The sequence below is a fragment of the Rattus norvegicus genome, chromosome 15 (assembly GCF_021556685.1).
Source record: "Rattus norvegicus strain SHRSP/BbbUtx chromosome 15, alternate assembly SHRSP_T2T, whole genome shotgun sequence".
Classification (NCBI taxonomy): Eukaryota; Metazoa; Chordata; class Mammalia; order Rodentia; family Muridae; genus Rattus; species Rattus norvegicus.
The window spans coordinates 24,681,325-24,692,134 of record NC_141548.1 but is presented as its reverse complement, the minus strand read 5'-3'; the positions used below and the strand labels follow the sequence as shown (position 1 = coordinate 24,692,134).

The window sequence follows — 10,810 nt, the reverse complement described above, 5'->3', positions numbered from 1 at the left end:
TGGCCTTTTAATCTTTAAAAAATATTGTTTCCTTTGAATAATTTTAACCACATTGGACAATGTGCTGGCTAGTTTTATGTCAACTTGACACAAGCTAAAGTAATATGAGAGGAGGGAACAGTGGGCATTTTCTTAGTTGTTGATGGGGGAGGGCCTAGCCCATGGGGGATGGTGCTATCCATGGGCTACCAGTTCTGGGTCAGATGAGAAAGCAGGCTGAGCAAGCCGGAGGGGCTAGCCTCTGCATCAGCTCCTGCCTCTAGGGGTGCAGTGTGTGTGTGTGTGTGTGTGTGTGTGTGTGTGTGTGTGTGTGTGTGTGTTGTGTCTGTCTGTCTGTGTCACATGCGTGGGTTCCTGAAGAAACAGGAAAGTGTCAGGTACCCTGGATCTGAAGTTACTGGTCACTATGAGCCTTTCAGGGGTGTTGCTGAAGGGTTGAGCACAAGTTATCAAGTGAAAGGCCATGGGTTCAAATCCTAGCATCAGAAACGTGGGTTGGGAGGTGTGGTTTTATCTAGCCCTTTATGAAAAGGAGGGGCTGGAGAAATGGCTCAGCAGTTAAGAGCACTGGCTGCTCTTCCAAAGAACCCAGGTTCGATTCTCAGCACTCTCACAGTGGTTCACAATTATCTGTCACTTTAGTCCCAGGGGATCCAATGCCCTCTTTGGTCACCAGACACAGATCTGGTACACACACGTGCAGGCAAAACACCTATGCACATAAAATAATTTTTTTAACAACCTGAGAAACAGGAGAAAAAAAACTTTTGTGAAACATATATGTACGGCATGTACGAGAAGTCTTAAAGAATCAAAATGTAGGAATAGGACCAGTGAGATGCTACAGCAGATGGAGGTGGTGGACATCAAACCTGACAACCTGAGTTCAATTCCCACGACCCACCTCACGCTGTGAGAGAACTGACTCCTGGTCCTTTGCATGTGGGCTGGGATATATGACTACACACACACACACACACACACACACACACACACACACTTACAATTTCTAAATATAAAAATAAGCCAAGCGTGGTAGCTTATGTAATCCCTGAATCTGAGAGGCTGAGACAAGAGGTTGCTGGCAGTTCAAAGCCACTCTGGGCTACGTAGCATATACCAGGCCTACTGGGCTGCATCGGTTACTTTCTTACTGTGGTGATCAAAATACTTGATTAAGAAATGAAGGGCTTGGGGCTGGGGATTTGGCTCAGTGGTAGAGCGCTTGCCTAGGAAGCGCAAGGCCCTGGGTTCGGTCCCCAGCTCCGGAAAAAAAAGAAATTAAAAAAAAAAAAAAGAAAAAGAAATGAAGGGCTTATTCTGTGGGACTGGGGAGATGGCTCAGTGGTTAAGAGCACTTGCTGCTCTCACAGAGGACCTGAGTTTGATTGACTCCCAGCACCCACCACCGCAGCTCACACCCTGCTGTAACCTACAGCTTCGGGGGCTCTGGCACCTTCTTCTGGCCTCCTACGGCACGAGGCAGATGTGATGCGCAGATACAGATGCAGGCAAAGCACTCATAAAATATACAACAAAATGAATAAAGCAAGATGTTTTCATTAAAGGGGGTGGGGCTTATGGCAGTGAATGAGGTAGCTGGCAACTACAACCAGGAAGTAGACCGGAAGTTCAGGTGGATGATGGTTTTCAGCACCTTTGCATCCGGAGCCCCAGCACATCCAACGGTGCCGCCTGGCGTTTGGGATGAGCCTTTCCCACTGAGGCGGAGTCTTCGGTTGGTTCAGTCGCTCAGCAGCACAAGGCTTTGTGTGTAGGAGTGTAGGCTTCAGGGATGGAACTCGGGTCATGAGACTTCTGCAGCAAGATGTTTTACCCACTTAGCCATCTCCCTAGATGCAGTATCAGATTCTTAAAAGAAAAACAAAGCCCTATGTTTGTTTGTTTTTTTAAACCACAGATACTGCACTACAGCCCAGGAAACCAAGAACATTTGATAACGCTACCAATGTGTAAGCCATTGTCGTCTCAGTACAGCGGCATCTATGCTGTGCTTCGAAGTGTCAATTCTCTAATGCACGAAACTCCCAGAAACAGCACAGTAAGGTGGGGTGGCGCATGCCCATTAAATATTTATATTAGTGAGACTGAGGCAGGAGGACTTCGGTGAGTCCAGGTCATCCTGAACTATACAGTGAAGCCTTCTCCCAAAAATCACAGACCGGATTAAACTAATACTATATGTAAATGTCTGTAATATCTAAATATAAATGCGATAAATGTTGGATCTTAAACTGCAAGGCTAAGGCATGTGCACCTAGGCAGGCATTTAGAAGACAAAGGCTCGATTGCTGCAAGTTCCAGGCCAACCTGGTCTACATAGCAAGATTCTGTCTGAAAACAAACCAACAAGCCAAAACAACAAAATCTCTAAACTGAATGCAAAGCTGGGGAGATAGCTCAGTTGATGCTTTGCAAACATGAGAACCTGAACTCAAGCCATGGAACTCACATTAAAAAACAAACAAACAAACAAACAAAAAAGTGAAGTGTGGTGGCCTGGGCTATAATCCCAGAGCTGAGGAGACAGACAGATCCCCAGGGCTCACTGGCCAGCCAGTCAAGCATACTTGGCAAGTCCCAAGCCTGTGAGAGACCCTGTCAAAAAAGTTTAAAAAGGAGAAGCAAAATTTAAATCTGTCATCCAACCTTCCCATGCCTGTATGTCCATAAATGTTGAAAACATTTAAGGAGGACTGGAGAGAGGGCTGAGCCGTTAAGAGTGTCTGTTGCTCTTACAGAGGGCCCGGGTTTGATTGTTAACATCTAGGTGGTCGTTTGTGACCATCCATAACCCCAGTTCCAGGGGATCCAACACCATCTTTTGACCTCTGAGGTCACCAAGCCTGTATGCAGTACATGCAGGCAAAACATATACAATGAAATGAATAAATCATCTATTTAAATTTTTAAAATTTAAATAAGGTAGAGAATGATTGAGAAAGATACCTGACATAAGTACACATGTATGTGCACACAAACACACACACACACATGCACAAACACACACACATAGAGATCATCATGGACACATACTTCCACACACACAGAGACAATCATGGACACACACGCACAAACACACACAATCATGGACACACACAAACTTTGCAAATGGTCTGGCATGGTGATGGCCACCTTTAACTAAGTCCTCAGGAGGCAGAGGTAGGAATATTACAAGTAACAGGTCAACTCAAGCTTCATGAAACCCTATCACAAAAAAGGTGGGAGTTATATTTTTTAAAAATAATTTTGTTTTTTAAGACTATCTTTTGGGCCAACAACTTAGTTTATTTAGTTCATACCCACTTGCAAATATTTAGTTTCAAATATTTAGTAAAGAACATATGGAACTGTGACTGACAAGATCATGGAGGAGCTAGTCAAGCATCTGGGTCTCCATATTCCTATGACATCACCCTCAGAAGAGCATCCCTCTGACATCACTCTCAGAAAGCTTCCCTGTGACATCACTCTAAGAAGTGTTCATTGCCATTGATGCACTAAGTCAAACCTCCCAGTGTAGCTTTACCCTAAAATATAAGTCATGACTTCAGTGCCAAAATAATGTTGTGGTTAACCAGGTATAGGGAGGAACCTTCCAGGCTTAGGAATAAAGATGGGTTTTAAGCGTGAATAGAGATGGTTCAACTTGCAAGAGGCAGAAAGAAAGAAAGAAAGAAAGAAAGAAAGAAAGAAAGAAAAAAAGATGGCTTCATTGATTTCTGCTGTGCTACCCTTACTTAAACTTGGCTAGGTAAACAATTTCGTTCATTAATATATTTAAAGACAAGGTGTCATGTACCTCAAACTGGCCTTGAACTCACCAGATGCTGAGCACAATGCCACAGACCTGAAACCACAGGACTGTAGACCAAAGCAGGAGGATCTTGCACTCCAGTCCATTCTGAGCTGCAGTGGGAAACCTGTCACAGCAAACAGACAGACAGGGAGATAGAGGCAGGGGATTGGTCATGGAAGGCCAGTGTCTCAAAATCAAACCAAATAGTATGAGACTGGCAAGACTGAAGATTTCTGCCTAAGCCTAGGATTCTAGTTAAAAGTCAAATGTGAAGGGACAGGATTGGAAAGTGCTGTATTCTGTTATCAGAACCCGCGCCGATGCTAATTTTGATGATAGGATAAGTCTCTGTTCTAATTCTTGCATGGAATTCTGTAGCAGAAGGAGGCATGGAGACACAGCTAAAGCCTCGAGTCAAGACCTACTTAGTCTCCCGGAAATATGTTCTTTCACAAAACTGTAGAGTGGAATTCACAACACAAATTCCACTCACGTCGATATATCATTTCCTGTGGCAAGACTGCTCAAAGAGGTGGGGAACTGAGTTTTAGTCATTATCATATCGTGTAACTAACCTCAAGTTCCGAAGCTTAGAAGCTACTCGGTAAGCAAAGGTTGAAGGGGAGGATTTTAAGGATTTTTTTCTGTAAGAATAACTGTGAGTTATACGAAGAAGTATTTAGTCTCTGCAGTCACGAGAAGTGGGGGTTATTTGAGAAACAGATGGGAAGGCGAGAGGCATCTTTTAGATCCAAAGAATCCTCCTCAAACTTCCCAGATGGCCTCAGACAGTGAGGTCAGATGGGAAAAGTCTGTGAAGACATGGACCCTGAGGTCTGAAGTCGATCTAGTAGAAACCCAGAAGTGAGGACTTCTTACAGCAAAGGGCCTAAGAGTTGCACCTAGAAAACCAGGATAACAATGCTGCCTTAAGAATTAGAGGAAGGGATTGGGGATTTAGCTCAGTGGTAGAACGCTTGCCTAGCAAGCGCAGGGCCCTGGGTTCGGTTCCCAGCTCCAAAAAAGAGAAAAGAAAAAAAAAAAAAGAATTAGAGGAAGAGGGGCTGGAGAGATGGCTCAGCGGTTAAGAGCACCGACGGCTCTTCCAGAGGTCCTGAGTTCAATTCCCAGCAACCACATGGTGGCTCACAAACATCTGTAAAGAGATCTGATGCCCTCTTCTGGTGTATCTGAAGACAGCTACAGTGTACTTATATATAATAAATGAATAAATCTTTAAAATAAAAAGAATTAGGGGAAGAAAATCACAAAAGGTGAATGCAACCTTGTGTATCCTGATAAATAAATTATTATAGCACACAAAGAATTAAAGCCACTCCTATTCCAAGGACAAAAATATATCAGGTCCAAGGTAGTGGACTCACCATCATCATCACCACCACTGCTATCATCACCATCATCACCGTCTTCATCATCACTGTCATCATCACCACCACTATCCTCATTATCACCATCACTACTACCATCATCATCACTGTCATCATCAAACCCATCACCATCATCACCGTCTCCATTGGTGTTCCCAAGCTCTGTGACTCTTCAGTCTGCTCTCAGAAGTGTGACCTATCCATGCCAGACAAACTTCTCATATCTTAGCTAGAATGTCTCTCCTCGGAGAGCTTTCCCTAACTCTCAATTCTAGTAATTTAGCCTGGTCATTTTCCTTTATAATACACATCCCCAGATCATGTCAGGTACCCAATACATAGTTGTTAAATTAATTAAACTATTCATACTTTTTCTCATTAAAAAATAGTTGACTCTAGGACATAAGTACTAATCCCCAGCAGATGGTTGACAGAAGTCACAAGAATTGAGAAGCTTTGGATGTTACACAGAAGACGGCCTTAACAAAGGCAGATCCTGAATGACTGCAGAGACCCACAGATGGTAGGGACACCAGAATCTCCTAAAGTAAGGGTGTTGTTTTGATACAAGATATACTACATTAAATATTCTCCACCGACGGATCACAAAACCATGTGTTCTACTCAGCGAGCATTTAGACAGACTAGCATTAGTTGGGAAACCACAGGTAATTCCTCTCTGCTTGCCTTCCTGGGCTCCAGCGACAGTGGATCTGCAACCACAGGGTAAATAATGATTAACCTAAACCAACGAAGACTTTCCTTCCACAGAAGACTCATTTCACCTCCAAAAGACAGACCATTTCTAGAGACCAATGCCTAAGGGGAGAGCTAAACAGTGCTGGCCAAGCTCCCTGTGAATGACTGGCTCCAGTGTGTGAGACTCAAATCATAGCAATAAAATTTAAAGAGAAGTTTGCTGAGACATTGTTGGAAGGGGGGTTTTGTTTTGTTTTGTTCAGACAAATCTTGTAGTATAGCCCGGGCTAGCCTGGTACCACTGTATATCTCAGTCTATCTGCAAATTCCCAGCAATCCTGGCTCAGCGTCCTAACAGGCACATAGCTCCATGCTGAGGTGGAAGGACTTTGCTCACCTTAAAGAAGATTGATAAAATGCATTACACACTTTCCTGCTTGGGGAAAGAGGAAGAGGGGGGAATTAAAAATGGGAGAGGAGGGGGAGAGGGAGGGGAGAGGGAGGGGAGGAGGAAGGGAAGAGGGAGGGAGGGGAAGGGGGAGAGAAAGGGGAGGGAAGGGAGAGAAGGAGAGGAGGGAGAGGGGAGGAGGAGAGGGAGGGAAGGGGGAGGAAAGGAGAGAGGAGAGGAGGGAGACGGGGTAGGATATAAGTCACAGATGTAGGTTCCAGCTCAGCTGTGAGATGCATGTCTGAGGTGGTGATGTCTAGAACAGTGCTTGTCAGGAATCTTGGGACCTCAGCGTGGTTAGCAAAAGAAACTTAGTGAGGATAGATAGCAAAGCAGAAAAGGGAAGTTACCTGCGTCCTTCGTGGGATCCATGAAGCTCTAATTGCCCACCCTTGAGACTTCTTGTCATCTGAGGTAATAAATACATCCTTTTATTATTATTACTATTAAAGACTTTGTGGAGCTTAAGAAACTATGACTGAAAACATCCTAATGTACGTGTTGTACATTTTTATTTTGTTTAATAATGTCGAATAGGAAATAAAATATGGGGAGAAAGATTCTGGCCTATTCTTTTGGGAACAAGTCTGATGGTTGCCTAATAACAGAGTAGTTTTTATTTTTGTTGCTTCCAGAACATTGCTGAATTAATTATAACAAGGGCTAATAAAAAACAGTGAGGAGGAGAACTTTTTCTATTTACGCGTAAGGCAGTATTCTCTAAATAAACCATCAGGAGCCAGTGTGCTATTTTGAAATCACTAAAAAGATGCTGGCATTTCCTAATGTTTACAGTTTAACAGGAGGAGCCTTCTGCATTAGCGGGAGGCCAGCCAGCCTGCCCTCACTCCTATTTAAGCTCTTGCACACCTAATTAGCAGGCACCTGCCCCAGCAAGAAGTTGTCTGGCTAGAATAACCTAGTTGTGTAGCTCGATAAGATAGTTCAGAGAGTGGATTTTATGCAGAATTGAGTTCTTTGAAAACGCTAGCAACTTCTGGTGCAGTTTCCGAGTTTGCTGACATTTTTTTTAGCAGCCATAATGATGGTTTTAATGCCAAATCTTGCTTTGAAAACATCACCAACAGTTTTCAAAAAACTCACACAGTCAAGAGCACACGCGCGCACACACACACACATACACACACACACACACACACACACACACACACACACACACTGAATAAATGTGACAAAAATCAAAATGAATTTACAAAGACCTATGCCAAAGGCAGTGCTCAGCATAAAGAAGCCATTCTCTCACCATGTTGAATACTGAGTAAGACTGGAAGCCAGTGGCAGCAGAGTGAGTTCCAGCCGAGAGAAGCCTGGACCAGCACAGCAGCCGATCTAGTCTGGCTTCATGCTACTCTTTACTTACCTTGCTGGGGGTGGGTGGGAGCGGGGCAGGCAGGAGAAGAGAAGTAGACTGCAGACATTGCCCTTGACCAGGTGACTGGGGAGCTCTACATCAGTGACGCCCACATCTGACTGAAGAACAAGGGAGAATTGCTCTCCAGGCGATGGACCTGTGGATAAAGAGGATTTGGAGGGGGAGCTGGAGGAGCACTGCAGCCAAGCTTCACTTGGACTCACACAGCACTTGCCTGTATAGTAGTGTGGATACTCCCGCCCCGGGCAGTTTCAAGCTGATTTATGTGTCAGAGTCGGGAAGGGAGATTCTGAATTGCGTCTCCGCGGCTCCTGGGTGTTAGCTCCCGGCCATGGGAACTGTTGATGGGGAAGCTACAACAAAGAGTTAGAAAGTAACAGATTACATTGGGCTTTGCTGTAACATCAGATCCCTGAAGAGGATAAGGGAGGAACCACTCGGACCAGCGGCCTTCAGTGCGGGTGGGACGGAGAGATAACCTTGAACATCCTGATAAACACTAGGATTCTCTAGAAGATGGGCATTAGGACAGACCGGGTCAGAACAAGTGAAGAATCCTTGGCCAGGGGACCCCAGCTCTAGGGGGTAGCACGTGATCCCATATAGAACTCTAGACCCTTGATCTCCATGACATTGTTGGATAGTCCTTCTTCCTTGGTGATATAGTCTGCAAGAGGGTTGGTTCCTTCGTGATTAGTCTTGGATCTCTGACCAATTTGAAAGCTAGGAGGAACTTAAGGGTATTTTCCAAACACCTAATTTATAAAGGCATTTTCTCCTCACAAGCTATCAAGGTTTCTCCAGCCTAAATAACTCTCAAACAATTGCTATGAGTGTTCCTTTTTGTAAAGAACAAAGTAGCTTTGATGATATTTCACCAATCTTTTTCAGTCTCTTTGGAAGAAATTTTGGTTTGGGCTTTGGACTTTAGCACCTCATGGCTTCCTCTCCTTGAGCTCTCAGCACTGGTCTCCGTATTTGCTTGGGAAAGAGTCTGCGTTGTGTTTATTAACTTAGTTGCCTCTAGGTTTGTTTGTTTGTGAAAATTCATTTCTTTTCCTTGAAGTCGTTCTGAAAGAACATTCTGCCAGCGCTTTGGTCTCTCCCGTCCCAGGAGCTCTGAGTTCCACTCTTCCCGCACCTTCCTTTACTCTGACGGCTGTCAAAGTTCTTTGGCCCTAGTCTCCTGAAGGGTGAAGTTCTAGTACAAAGAGGACCATCTATTTTTAAAGTGCCATCCTGTGGGCAAGAAGAGTCAAGAGAAATAACCAGAGTGGGTCCTGGTGACAGTAGGAAAAGTTCCCAACTCTGGAATAGAAGACCTGAGTCAAAGGTTTTCCCCTCGTGTTTGCTCAATCTAGCCCTCCATGTGGAGTCAGTTTCATCTCTGAGCTGAGGATGCCTTTTCTCTTTTTTCTCTGTATCAACCACACCATTTCACAGCCATAGTGCCTCTCTGGGTCAGCTACGCCAGGACCTCTAGTACACTTCTAAGACTTGCCTTTCTCCCTCCACTTTGCCCACGGTGAGCAAAGTGTCTCTCTGTCTGTGAAGCTGCTTTCTCTGAGGTTGGAGTGGGTTCCATTGTACACGGAGAAGGGACCTTGGCCTCCATTTCAAACTCAAGCGTTATTTAACACCATCTTCCTTCTTCATGACCTTAATGTTTGAGGCTTTCTCTCCAGGTCCTTGTAGCAAACGAGTAATGGCGGACACAGCCACTGGAACCCCTTCTCTCTCCTTTCCCCTTGTTTGTCCTCCATGCCTGCCCTGCTTTAGATTTCTTGGTTGTCAGTTTGTGTCATGTCCGATGATTGCTGTGGTTTCTACTCCCTCTCTAATTGCCTCAGGGGCTCAGAACCCTGACATTCCGACCTTTTATTGCCTTCTTTTAAGGACATAGATGTAAGGGGGCTGAAGTCACAGGAACAAAGCAGATAAAATAATCAATAAAGAAGAAAACACCAAGCTGCAAAATAATAATTGTGAGAAAACAGTTTACTGTGTGGAAACTTCTACTATGGTCACCAACTGATCTTACTGATTCCTTCCCTCCCATCTGTTAACTTACTATATACATTTAGCTTTGTTTTTATTTTGAATTCAAAAGCCTCTGCACAGTAAGTCAGTTTAGCAATCGATTTTTTTCACTCTCCACTCAGGCATCCAATCCCAAATTTCTCATATTGTGAGGGTTTCTTCCAATCTTTCTACAACTGAGTCCAATTTCTCATGTTTGGCCAATTTAACCCATACGCTTGCCGTTTTTTAAAAGTAATTTAAAACATGTTCCATATGTCCTTAGCAGTTCTAGACTCTTCCCGTGTGATAAATGCATTCAATCTTTCCTTCCATTCTTCAGCTTCTTGCAAGCACAGCTTCACGCTTTCTTGAAAATCCGAATTTTCATCCAAAATTCCGTTTGGCGCCTCTGAAGTCGCTTGCACTTCTGCCACACATTTTGAATTCTGTTTTGGTGGCAGCCTCATTTTGTTTGTCACGCCTTCTAAGGACTGAGCTATTCGCACTCTGTCCGTCACATCTCTGTTTGTTTTGAATGCTGTGTCCTTTCTTTCCTAAGTTCCTGGCTTTAAACTGAAGGAAGGAGCTGGGAAAGCACAGGTCTTTACCAACTGGCATAGGGCTGGAGAGATGGCACAGTGGTTAAGAGTACCAACTGCTCTTCCAGAGGTCCTGAGTTCAAATCCCAGCGACCACATGGTGGCTCACTACCATCAGTAATGGGATCTGATGCCCTCTTCTGGTGAGAAGACAGCCACAGTGCACTTATATAATAAATAAATCTTTAGAAAGAAAAATAGTGAACGTTTCCTGGTACCTTTTCCTTCTCCCCTGGAGGGGACCTGAGTTTTTTCCCGTATAGAATATTATTGGAACACTTTACGAAATCTAATGGCAGCTCAGGGATGAGCAGTGACGTTTACCGAAGTTAGCTCTGAGCTCGATTGTTATACTGTGTAAGATTTTATTATTGATGTATTATGTGGCTTTGTTCCCACCACCCCCTCTTCAGACAGGGTCACACTCTGTAGGCCAGGCTG

General features: G+C 44.3%; 1 long non-coding RNA gene across 2 annotated transcripts; it reads right to left on the bottom strand.

Moving 5' to 3' along the window:
• Positions 1-1,540: 1,540 nt before the first annotated feature.
• LOC148000908 (uncharacterized) lies at positions 1,541-8,101 on the bottom strand. Of its 2 annotated transcripts, XR_015638727.1 has the most exons (5): positions 7,963-8,101; positions 7,737-7,884; positions 6,706-6,764; positions 3,846-3,944; positions 1,541-1,872 (listed from the first exon to the last, which is right to left on the bottom strand). It is a non-coding gene; the product is annotated as an uncharacterized LOC148000908 (long non-coding RNA). The 2 variants fall into 2 exon arrangements; XR_015638726.1 differs by lacking the exon at positions 7,963-8,101 and having other exon boundaries at positions 7,737-7,952.
• Positions 8,102-10,810: the final 2,709 nt, after the last annotated feature.